A 9,900-nucleotide genomic window follows, 5' to 3' on the forward strand; every position below is an offset into this window, starting at 1 on the left:
GCTACAGATAATGGAGGCTCCAAAACACTGAAATAATAACCTGCAGTAAGTGAACTGAAGCAGTTCCAGCAGGATATTGGCAAATAAACGTACTAAACCAGCTATATCAGGAGACATGAAATGAGACAGAACAAATGCAGGCTGAAAATGTGATACAGAGAAATTCACAGAGGAGATGAAGAAGATTACATTGCTATTGTATTATTTCATTCTAGTCAAGGTTGCATTTGAAGAGCTTTGTAAATAAGTTGATTGTGCCTACCAGAACACAAGGACATCCAGTGTTTGGTTGCAAAGGGACATAATCTTTTGGAAACAAACCCTGGAAGCAAATCTGATAATGTGAACATTGCAGTATGTGGAAGGTGTTGTGGTTTAACCTCCTCTGGCAACTAAGCCCCACATAGCCATTTTTATACTCCCTCCTGGTGGGATGGTGGAGAGAATTGGAAGAGTGATGGTGAAAAAAACTTGTGCATTGAGATAAATACAGTTTAATAAGTAAAGCAAAAACCACACATGCAAACAAAGCAAAACAAGGAATTGATCCACCCCGTCCCATGGGCATACAGGTGTTCAGCCATCTCCAGGAAAACATGGCTCCATCACATGCAATGGTGACTTGGGAAGAGAAGCACCATCACTCCAAACATTCCCCTATTCCTTCTTCTTCCCTCAGCTTTATATGCTGAACATGATACATATGGTCTGGAATATACCTGTGGTCATTTGGGATCACCTGTCCTGGATGTGTCCACTCCCATCTCCTTGTGCACCCTGAGCCTCCTCACTGGTGGGGTGGGGTGAGGGGCAAGGTCCCCCCTAAGTTTCCTCTTCTTGAGACTAAAGAAACCCAGCTCCCTCAGCCATTCATCATAAGACGTGTTTTCTAGTCTGTAGTGCTGCATGGGGTTTGGGGTTTTCTTTTTTTTCTGTTTCAAGGCATGCAATCTGAAAAGCAATTGAAATTATATGGGAAAAGCAAACAATACATTTTTTTTCTAGGGCTTCCCGCATTACACTCAAACAACTCAGTATTAAATCATGTACAGGAAAAAAACATGGTATCAAAAAATGCTGTATAAAAGAACTCCAGATTGCAACAGTGAAGTACCAGAAGACTAAACAGGTAAGATGGGTGAGAATTTAAGCACTAAACAGTAGAGCTAAATATTTTGATTGTCTTTGTTTTCGCTTTGAACTTGAACATTGCGCCTGCTATACTTAAGCTGTACTTGATTTAAAGTAATTTTAAAGCATTTGTAAGTCAATTCAGAATCATGCTGTTCTAAATGAATTGCTATAATGGATGCATTTGGAATGATTCAAGTGTGTGGAATGCACAATGTTGTTAAATAACTGTTCCACTTACTAATGTGACTGAGCTTTTTTTTTTTTTTTTTGGGTATTCTTTGCTATGCATGATTGTGTTGTGGCTTTTATCCTGGTTTGGGTTTTTTGACACCTTTTTTTTTGTGCAAGGGTGCTTGTTGCAGGTAAGATGGCTGTTGCTGGAGGCTCTCTGCATTAATTGAGAAAAAAACTTTGCTTTTTTTTTCTTCTCCCTTTTAATTAAAAGAGCAAACATAAAACTCCTTGGAACACTGTGGGGACTTCTAACTAAAATTTCTGTAAAACTCAAAACACATAATGAGCAGCTGCTGTGATCTCTGCCTGAAATATTTATGGAGATATCACCATTGGGCCAGAAAGTGTATCACATAATGGGATGCTTGATGTGCACGTGGGAGCCCTTAAAGTACAGAACAACAGTTTGTTGGCAATAAAATGTGATGGAAATCAATGTGGACTGGATAGAATTTGATCCAATAGAACATCTGTCCTGAATGCTGGAAGTAAGACATATTTGTGTCAGCTGTATACAAAAGCTACATAAGTAATGGAGAGTTGGAAACATAGGTAAGTTTTAGCACATTGCTACTTAAAATACGTAGTATCCATGAAGACACATTTATTCCCAGGATAATAAAATCAAATAAAAAAGGAAAGGTATGTACACATTTCAGTTAGGTGCTTTTATATTCAACTAGCTTTGTGCTAGTGGTGTTTCAAACTCAGCTAGAATATATCATTATATGCTATTTGCTAGTGAAGATTATTGTACCGTGAAGTTAATTTCAGGAGAAGTCACAGAAGAAATGGAATTGGTGCAGGAATGAATCTGGAAAACAATTGTGTGATAGGTTTAGTACCTTGCATATATATGTCGTGAGTCTCTTGGAACTTACTCTTCCATTTGGAGGAGCTTGTGTTTTACACGTTGTCTTGTGGTGGCATTTGAGACTGAAAGCAGTTCAATTCTGCACGGTATCCCTTGTGTACGTAGAGGTCAATATTAGAGGTGGTACAGGCATAAGTCAGCTTCCTTCTGGAAAATTAGCAAACTAAACCAGACTGACAGCAGTGATCTAGTTAATTCTTCCATTTGTTGGTTTGCGTAGTTTGTTTAGGTATAGTCAGTCTCTGCCAATAGTGTGGCTTTTAAAATATCAGCAGAACCAACTGCTGTTATTCTGTGCTCTGAGGAAAAGGCATGAAGTCTTCTTATACAGTGAATGGTTGGTAGTGTCTCATTTATAAAACTGTATTCTTTGAATAGGTTTAGGCTTATTTTGAATGCATTTTATTCACCTTGAACTCCACAGTGGTTTGCATGGATTACGTGGTGCACTCAATGTGTATTTTACTGTCCTTCACTTTCATATTGAAATGAATAAGGCAAAAGATGATATTTACTAATTTTATCTCGTAGCTTTGTGTATGTCAGGCAAAGTATTTTCCTTACATTTACCTTTTAAAATTTGGTTTAGAAAGCAGTATCTATTTGCCTGAACAATAATGTTCTTTTAGCATAGTGCTTAACATCGCTTGTAGGTAGTAAAATAACATTATTAGGAGGTCAACATATTACACATTTTAACATGAACCATGTGTTTCACTGTGGAGACTCTTCAGAGTGTTCTGGTAAAGCTCTGCTGAAAAGCTTCAGCAATCTGAAAAATAAGGTCACTTAATGAGGCACTTGTAAGGACTATCTTGCAGCTGCCACGCAGTGTAGGGGTACCTGAGCTCCGTTTATCCTCTTGCATTTATCCAACAACTCAGCTTTAGTGTTTGTTCAGGCAACTTGAGATGAATAGAAGTCTTCAATGTAGACCTCTTCAGGGGATCCCAAGCCTCAACTTGCATTAAAAAGCAAAATCTTCCATGATTGTTCTGTCTGACATTCTAAGTGTTTATTTGTTGTTATCACAGGGAGTCAGGTCTAGTTGCCCTTGAGTGAGTAATTTCTTTTCAGAAAGGATATTGGGAGAGTAAGAGTAATTGAGATAGATAAACTGGGACACTGAGATCCATTTCTCCCCCCCACCCTCCCGCCATGCTTCTAAATTATTGAATTAACTACACTGTAGTGACTACATGATCTAACAGCACAAGACTGTGTTGTTGATGCTCTCTAAAAATTATGATCCTAATGGGAGTTTATTTCTTCAAGTAGCAAATTCATTTGCTGAGATCAGCATATTGGTAGCAGAAAATTAAAATGAAAGTAAAATTGTAACTGTCAGCATCTGATGCAGAGCAATACACCAGTAACCATTAAATCTTATTTTTCTCTCTGCAAAGGGAAAGTGATGATCAAGATGACACTTCCAATTCAACCCTACTGCTGTTTGTTTTAAAGAATTATGTACTTGAAAAAAGTTCCATTTCCCTTTTACGGTATTAGTCTCAGATTCTAGCCCTATAAAGCTTCTTTCAAAATTATGTTTATTGGTTTCACAGGCTGAAAATAAGTTGAATCTGAAACATGGCAAGTCAGCATGTCTTTTTTAACTTGATAAATTAAAATGTTATTGTAATACTGTACAGTTTGGCAGTGACCCAATGCCAAAACTCTTGACAGGTGTTTCATGCAGTACTTGTGTCTTCATACCCAGCATGAATCTGAGTCTCTGTTGGGTACAGGGTGTGTTGTGGGTCCAAATCTCTCTTGAGAAACTGTGAAAAGCATCACACACTGATACTGCATGCTTGGCAGGGATTCAAACAGTTTGGTTTTGTTTTCTACTTTAACAGTGGAAACTGGGAGACTAAACTTTTCAACGGTCCGGGGGTATAGAAATTTATAACCAACACCAGTGCTATGCTATACTGTATTTTTTTTAAAATAATATTAAAGTTAATTTTAGAGAAAGTAGTAGATCTTTCAGAATGTCAGGTATTTGGACAAAAGATATAAAACTTATATTTTCTTAAATTGTTGCTCTTAAAAAAAATGACTTTGAACCCTGGAAATACATGCAAAATGTAAAAACAAATATAGAAATAAAAACATGAAGGTAGTTTTTCTATTGCTATAATGGTTTTAATTTTTGATGTAATTCAGAAAAATGTTTGCTTGTTTCAGAAGGCCATTCAGAACATGGGGGTAGCCACATTAATTCAATCTGAGAGGATTGCAATGTCTGCACGAGGCTGATGACACTGAGACAGAGGTAGGACCTGCAGGAAGAAAGTTGTGTTTGGACAGAAGTCCAGATTTTAGAATATGTAAAGCCCTGAGTGGTTGCTGTCTGTCTCAGGAAATGCCCAAGGTCTAGGGTTACCTCAGTTTCTGTTTGCAAGCTTCTACACATGTGCCTTTGGATAAGTGTTATTAGTTATGCTTTAATGAATGCATTGTCACGGTGTGTTGCAAGTGGCTGGAAATCAGACCTACTCCTGTTCTGATTTAACAAAAAAGCATTTGACATGAATTTGATAATAAAGCAAAACTTATAAATACTTTTGAAAGAAAAGACATTGTGGTCCCGGCTTACCACCATGCCAAGCTCAGCACACAGGAAGCATTTCTGCAGCCTAGTACCTGCAATCTCCATGAGCAGCAAATACTGGATGGCTCCGTATGTAAGGGAATTTGCTGAACAGAAAAGGCGGTAATGGGCTATCTGCTGCACACTTTCTTACATTTTTTTCTTCACTTTCCATAACAGGGGAAACAACTTTTACTATTAGGAGAAAATGAAATACATACAATAACATACAGTAAAATAGAAAATAAACAGAAGAAATTGAAACATATTTGTAAAACAACCATGTAAAGCATGCTTGGAAAAGTGTTTCTGTGGAAATGATATCTTGGCACTCCATATTTATTTTCTGTTGAAGCTTCCAGATCAGATGTGCTCAGTTAATAAGTCAAAGCAAGATTTTTCCAACAGCCCACACAGCATGCCCAGTGATCTAACTGAAATTCAAGCTGTGCTATTCCACTTTCTACATCATCACTAATATAAAGACTCTGGAGTCAGATTTTCATTGGCAATTCTGTTCATGCATTTTACAAATGAAATGTCTTTCTTTTCCTTAATAACTTACCATAAACTTGATTTGGACACTGAAATCAAACACTTATATCACAGAAGGTAGAAAAGGAGAATATATGTGCAAACAACAAGGTTACTCTTTTCCAAAATCATTTTATCAGAACTGTAAACAAAATCTGGTTTGGAGAGAGTAAGAATCTCATTTCACAGATACCTAAACAGATACCAAGTGTCTATCCTGACTTCTGTCTTTCCCTTTTCAAATTGAAACTTCTACCTTATGGTATAGAGAATGACCAAAATCTCAAAAATGTGGACTAGTACCTACTTCTAATTAGTGCTTGGAAGTAATAAGAATATTTAGAAAGATGGTGGTCATTGTCTTATATAAATTAAATCTCCATGCTGTGTTTAAAACATGATAAAATTTTATGTTTGTTATACTGCAGTAATATTGAGAGACTGAGATACTGCAAGAGTACTGAGAGTGAATCAAAATAGAGCATCTTTTATATGCAAAGAAGTTGCATACAAAAGCAGTCCTATATTGAAGGACATGCAGGACAGGACTGCTGTTTTGCAGTAACTTCAAGCTGTATCATCACATTCTTCAAAAGTTTACCTGTCTCAGATGTAGCTTTAACCTGGTCATATTTGTGGCTTGATTTTCTGACCAAAATGTTATGCTGGCAAAAATAAGTGGTCGTTGCAGATCCAAACAAAGGCGGTCGGGCAGGGGGAGTGAGGAGGAGGATGAAGGGACGACCTGATGGTATTTTGAGGACATCGTGCGAGCTCACTGTGCATTAACAGAATGATACCCACCCTGCCATGGAGAGTGGGAAGTCTGGAGAGCATTAGAGCTGTATCTCACTGAGTCAAGATGTAAATTTGTTCATCTGTCGTTTGCTTAATCATCATCATTGCTTAATCCTTAATTGTGACTTTTCGTAGAATCATAAAACACCCTGAGTTGGAAGGGATCCACAAGGCTTCAACTCCTGCCCCTGCACAGGACCATTCCCAAGAATCACACAATGTGTTTCAGTGTTATCCAAACACTTCTTGAACTCCAAAACAAAGCAAGCTTTAAATATGTCTTCTTCGTCTATGTCCCTGTTTATGAGGTGACCATCCTCATCATGTGACTGGGACTGGCCAGTGTTATTTCTGCACTGCCTTTTGCCATTAACAAATTTTAAAAAGCTCTTTTGTTGTTACCGCAGTACTGGCCCACTTCAACTCAAACTGAGTTTTGACCACACAAATTTTTCCCTACAGCGGTGAGCAGTGTCTCTGTATTCCTCCCATGTCACCCAGTCTTGCTTCCACTTCCTTTTTTCACCTTATCTCCAGAATAAGTTCCCTGCTCAGCCAAGCTGGCCTTCTACCTCGCCTGCTTGACATCCAACATTTTGGAATTGCCTGCTTATGTGCTTTTAGGTGGTGCTGTTGAAAACGTGACCACCACTGATGGACCCCAGCACCTTCTAAACCATTTTCCCAGAGACCTTACCACCTAGTTCTGTGAGAATCCTGCAGTCTGTGCTCCTAATATCCAGAAGGATATTGTGATACTAGATAAAACATCTTACAATTCAGTGTGGGAGGTAGTTTGTATGAAGTCTGATTTTTTTTTTTTTTTTTACTAAATAGTCTGAGACTAACCAGTAGAATATTTTTTTATCCACTTTAATTCTTTTTGATAGTTCCTGGCTGGATATTTTGGAGCAGGCACATGTACCCTTTATGTATCAGGCAGGAAGTTTATTTTGGTGATCTGCAAATATTGACAGCTTAATGAAGATTATTCTTTGTGGATGGTGATTCTCCTTTCTTTAAACTTTAATTGAAGAAACAGAAAATCTAAATTCCTTGTGATTTAAAGTTTGGGTGTGGACAATGTGATTTAGTATCCAAATAGCTAATGAATGATTCTTAATCATGGTTGGGTTCTTGTTCGTTTGCCAGTTAATGACCAGCTGAGAGGAGTTAATCGTCCTCAGCTGCATCTTGGACCATTAAGCACTGAGGAAATTATTTCTTAGTAAGCACCTGCTGTTAGGAATTTTACTATTACAAGCTAAATGTATTTTAATGTCTTCTGAAATAATTTTTGGTGGCGGTGGTGGTGGTGGTGGTGTTTTTTTCCCCAGAACTTATTTTGCTGTGTTATGTCATTGCATGGACTTAACTTTTTATTTGATACCACATAAGTTGTCAACAAAGAAAACACCAAAATGAACATTCCTGCATGTTTAAAAATTGAAGTAGTCAATACTCCAAAGTATTTTCTGTTATTGGAATTGAATTACATTCTTTTTAATCTACTTGAGCAAGAAAGGGACTTTGTATAAAACCTAGTCTATTTTGGTCCTTCACAGGGTGCTTGGGGATAGCATGAGGACAAGGATGGTGATTACATGTTATCTCCATAATTTGCATGATGTTGGTCTGTTGCATATTGGGATTGTGCAGCGTTTAGGATAACTCTTTGAGATATGCCCACTGCACATAAAGGTATTCAGTGTGTTATAGTTTTTTTTCTTATGTTCCCTTTTATTAATTATTTGCAACAGCTGTACAAATAAGTTTGAGATAAATGATCATGGAATGTTTTTACTGTCTCAAACGAATGGATACACCTAATATTAGAAAGGATAGAAAGGGGATAAAGTATTAAATTTACTAATGAGTTTATCCTAGAATATTTCCTTAAAAAACAAGTATCTTAAATATTTTGATATTTCTTGCTATTGGCCCTAGAAATTACAAAAGCTTTAGAAGTTGCCCGAGCTTTTTTTCTTTTCTTTTTTTTTTCATAATTACTATTTAAAAATCATAGGCCTTTCTTGTTCTATTAGTAAAAGAGGTAGTATTTCTGCCCTGTAATATTACAGTATGTCTTCTTGTAGCAGACTTCTTAGTGAAAACCACTTCCATGTTTCAGATTTCCTATGTCAGTTCTGAAGGCAAAATGTATATACTTCTCATTGGCTGAATCTTCATAGATGACTCAATCAAATTATTGACTCAATCAAATTCTGACAAACAAAATACAATGAATGACAACTTTGTAGTGGAAGTTCTATGCTGAGCTTGATGTGTAAAAGAGGTAAAGATGTTTTTGAACAGTTCTGCCCTGGCAGAATTAATTTTAAAAAAGGTAATGATATATAGTTTGTATGTTAGTAAGTGTGTAAACTTTCCAGAAACAGAGTGGCTGCTGCTGCTGCTGCTGTTGCTGTTGTTGCGGTCATTATTATTATTATTATTATTATTATTATTATTATTGGGTTGGCTTTTGGATTTTTTTAGGCCTTCCTTAGCAACAGGGGTCAGAAATCTAAGGAAGTATTCCATATCATCCTTTAACGTAACACAACATATAAATAAGGTGCAGATAAGAGAGCTCGCTCTCTTCTTTCTTCTGGTGGCTGAAGACGACCGTCTGCCTCTCTGCAGACGGTCTTTGTTTGTATAGAAAATGTAAATGTAAATAAATCATGAAGTGCTACAAACAGTTATTTCTATATTTAGAGCTAGGTAGACTCCTATGGTCCCCCTTACCAACTCATGACCAGCCATCTGCTTCTCTTTTCTACCTGAATCTTCTGGAGTTTTTTTAAGAAATAAAAAGGTTGAGCTTTACAGCCAACAGTGTGTGCTGAAATATCTCCTACTGAAATAATTAATTACAGGTATATGAAGATGATCCTGATCTTACATTGATGTGCAATAACTTTCTAGAATGCACTGCAAAACCTAACAAGCTGATGTGTCTGTTATATCCAGGGATCATACAAACCACTGAATTAAAGCTTTAATCTAAAACTGCCCTTGAGATTAAATGATGCTGAAACAGAGAATTTAAGCAGAGTTTGAACACTCTTTTGTTAGTAATGGTTTCATTTATCAATCTGAAATGATCCAAAGATGTTGTAATTAAAATGATATAGTAAGTGTTGGGAGAAATAGTATTAGAAAACTATTGAAAATTTGTCTTAATTTTTTTTATTATTATTATCTTTTATTTTTAATAAGAAGATGCGAGGGTGGGTTGGATTTATGCACACACCAAGTAAATTTTTAGGCAGCTAATCACAAGGGCATTCAAGACTGAGAAGAAACAGCCTCAAGTTGTGCCAGGGGATGTATTGATTAGATATTAGGAAAAAATTCCTCACTGAAAGGGTATTCAGGAATTGGAATAGGCTGCCAAAGGAAGTGGTGGAATCACTATCCTGGGAAATGTTCAAAAAGTGTGTGGATATGGCAACTGGGGATATGGTTTAGTGATGAACACAGTGGTACTGGGTTAACAGTTGAACTCGATGATCTTGGACATCTTGTGCAACCTAAATGATTCTGTGGTTCCATAAGAGTCTTATGCATTAGTTCAAAGCACAGGCGGATCTCCAGTGAAGCTGAATTGCACAGGTAATTGAATGGGGAGGTATGAATCTTGTAAATTACTTTGTATCCTCTACTGCAGCAGCAAAAGGGAAATGTAATAATGAAGTTAACTCTAATAGATAACACTGAAAAC

General features: G+C 36.9%; 1 long non-coding RNA gene across 1 annotated transcript; it reads left to right on the plus strand.

The window, feature by feature from the left end:
* The first annotated feature begins 4,412 nt into the window (after positions 1-4,412).
* LOC113953600 lies at positions 4,413-7,865 on the plus strand. Its single transcript, XR_003529937.1, has 3 exons — positions 4,413-4,520; positions 7,061-7,126; positions 7,736-7,865. It is a non-coding gene; the product is annotated as an uncharacterized LOC113953600 (long non-coding RNA).
* The last annotated feature ends 2,035 nt before the right edge of the window (positions 7,866-9,900 follow it).

This window comes from Corapipo altera, unplaced genomic scaffold, assembly GCF_003945725.1.
Source record: "Corapipo altera isolate COAL_440 unplaced genomic scaffold, ASM394572v1 61281, whole genome shotgun sequence".
NCBI classification, from domain to species: domain Eukaryota; kingdom Metazoa; phylum Chordata; class Aves; order Passeriformes; family Pipridae; genus Corapipo; species Corapipo altera.